At 47.9% G+C, this 3083-nt stretch overlaps 1 pseudogene; it reads left to right on the top strand.

Annotated features, from left to right (window-relative positions):
• Positions 1–2125: 2125 nt before the first annotated feature.
• Positions 2126–2242, top strand: LOC126210587 (5S ribosomal RNA; annotated as a pseudogene).
• Positions 2243–3083: the final 841 nt, after the last annotated feature.

Here is a 3083-nt window from a genome sequence, read left to right as displayed (position 1 = left end):
AGTCACCTAACGTTACCGCTGGATATATTTCGTAAACCACATCAAGTACTGACGAACCGATTCCACAGACCGAACGTGAGGAGAGGGGCTAGTGTAATTGTGTAATACAAGCCATACAAAAATGCACGGAAGCATGTTTTTTAACACAAACCTACGTTTTTTTTTAAATGGAACCCCGTTAGTTTTGTTAGCACATCTGAACATATAAACAAATACGTAATCAGTGCCGTTTGTTGCATTGTAAAATGTTAATTACATTCGGAGATATTGTAACCTAAAGTTGACGCTTGAGTACCACTCCTCCGCTGTTCGATCGTGTGTATCGGAGAGCACCGAATTACGTAGGGATCCAAAGGGAAAGGTGATGGACCTTAGGTACAGAAGAGACTGGAACAGCACATACGTCCACATGCTAACACCTTTTTATTGGTCTTTTTCACTGACGCGCATGTACATTACCATGAAGGGTGAGGTACACGTACACACGTGGTTTCCGTTTTCAATTACGGAGTGGAATAGAGTGTGTCCCGACATGTCAGGCCAATAGATGTTCAATGTGGTGGCCATCATTTGCTGCACACAATTGCAATCTCTGGCGTAATGAATGTCGTACACGCCGCAGTACATCTGGTGTAATGTCGCCGCAGGCTGCCACAGTACGTTGTTTCATATCCTCTAGGGTAGTAGGCACATCACGGTACACATTCTCCTTTAACGTACCCCACAGAAAGAAGTCCAGAGGTGTAAGATCAGGAGAACGGGCTGGCCAATTTATGTGTCGTCCACGTCCAATGAAACGCGCGTCGAACATCCTGTCAAGGGTGAGCCTAATGTTAATTGCGGAATGTGCAGGTGCACCATCATGCTGATACCACATCCGTCGAAGCGTTTCCAGTGGGACATTTTCGTGCAACGTTGGCAGATCATTCTGTAGAAACGCGATGTATGTTGCAGTGCTCTCCGATACACACGATCGAACAGCGGAGGAGTGGTACTCAAGCGTTAACTTTAGGTTACAATATCTCCGGATGTAATTAACATTTTACAATGCAACAAACGGCACTGATTACGTATTTGTTTATATGTTCAGATGTGCTAACATAACTAACGGGGTTCCATTTAAAAAACGTACGTTTTTGTTAAAAAACATACTTCCATGCATTTTTGTATGGTTTGTATTAAACAATTACACTAGACCCTCTCCTCACGTTCGGTCTGTGGAATCGGTTCGTCAGTATTTGATGTGGTTTACGAAATATATCCGGCGGTAACGTTAGGTGACTCACCCTGTATATAATGCTTGAGGAAACGGTGTCTGGAGATCACAGCACAGCAGGATAACGGCAAGTGCCGGCCGCCGTGGCCGTGCGGTTCTGGCGCTGCAGTCCGGAACCGCGGGACTGCTACGGTCGTAGGTTCGAATCCTGCCTCGGGCATGGGTGTGTGTGATGTCCTTAGGTTAGTTAGGTTTAAGTAGTTCTAAGTTCTAGGGGACTTATGACCTAAGATGTTGAGTCCCATAGTGCTCAGAGCCATTTTTGATAATGGCAAGTGGACAGCTGCGGACTCCACCTAAAGTTTACTAACAAGCAGAGTTCTCACACCTTTCTCAATCCTGCTATAGCGGACGCCAGGCTTCCACTCCGCCCCTCATTGTTCGAGGAGTTGTACCTGGAAGATAATCCCTGAAAGGCTCGCCCGAAAGCCCGTGTGGTCCGCTACCGTGAATCCCGCACTCTGAGTAACCGGCAGCTCTTCGAGAGCGTGCGAAAGTTCCGCTTGTTTTCGCCCCAGAACGGAAAAACTACTACAAGACGAAATGTTAGATTAGGCGCAGAGAGGCAAGTTACCTACATTGTTACAGGCTATACTAACCACTAATATCAGCACACAATACAAGTGAAGAGTCAACGAGTAAGAACCGAATCGGAAAGTAAATGAAGCAAGTAAGTAGGAAAAAATTTGAGGAGAAAGGCCTGAGGCCCGCGCGGGATTAGCCGAGCGGTCTCAGGCGCTGCAGTCATGGACTGTGCGGCTGGTCCCGGCGAAGGTTCGAGTCCTCCCTCGGGCATGGGTGTGTGTGTTTGTCCTTAGGATAATTTAGGTTAAGTAATGTGTATGCTTAGGCAACGGCCTTGCCGCAGTGGAAACACCGGTTCCCGTGAGATCACCGAAGTTAAGCGCTGTTGGGCGTGGCTTGCACTTGGATGGGTGACCATCCAGCCGCCATGCGCTGTTGCCATTTTTCGGGGTGCACTCAGCCTCGTGATGCCAATTGAGGAGCTACTCGACCGAATAGTAGCGGCTCCGGTCAAAGGAAACCATCATAACGACCGGGAGAGCGATGTACTGACCACACGCCCCTCCTAACCGCATCCTCAACTGAGGATGACAAGGCGGTCGGATGGTCCCGATGGGCCACTTGTGGCCTGAAGACGCAGTGCTTTTATGTGTATGCTTAGGGAGTGATGACCTTAGCAGTTAAGTCCCATAAGATTTCACACAAAAACAAACAAAAAACAAAGATAAAGGTCTGAAGCAGGCAGCCGCCTCACACACGTAAACCCACAACGTCTTGGTCACGACTGGTCTGCTAGAAAAGCAGGTCGAACTCGGAATTGAAAGAAGGAGGGAAGATTGGGGTTTAAGGTTCCGTCGTGAACGAGACAACGGAAACGGAGCACATCCTCGGATTGTTTCAAGGATGGGGAAGGAAATCGGCCGTGCCCTTTCAAATGAACCATCCCGGCATTTGTTTGGAGAGATATAGGAAAACCACAGGAAACCTAAATCGGAATGAACCGTCGTCCTACCACTGCGCCAGCTCGCTCGGTTCGGAATGGAGTTGCGCTCTACCAAAACTACGGTTCGATAGTTTTAGTATACTAGATAAATGATGTAGTTCAAATGGTTCAAATGGCTCTAAGCACTATAGGACTTAACATCTGAGGATATCAGTCCCCTAGAACTTAGAACTACTTAAACCTAACTAACCTGTGGACATCACAGAAATCCATGCCCGAGGCTGGATTCGAACCTGCGACTGTAGCAGCCGCGTGGTCCCGGACTGTAGCGCCTAGAAC

Source organism: Schistocerca nitens, chromosome 1 (genome assembly GCF_023898315.1).
Source record: "Schistocerca nitens isolate TAMUIC-IGC-003100 chromosome 1, iqSchNite1.1, whole genome shotgun sequence".
Lineage (NCBI taxonomy): Eukaryota > Metazoa > Arthropoda > Insecta > Orthoptera > Acrididae > Schistocerca > Schistocerca nitens.
This window is presented reverse-complemented; position numbering and strand designations above follow the sequence as displayed.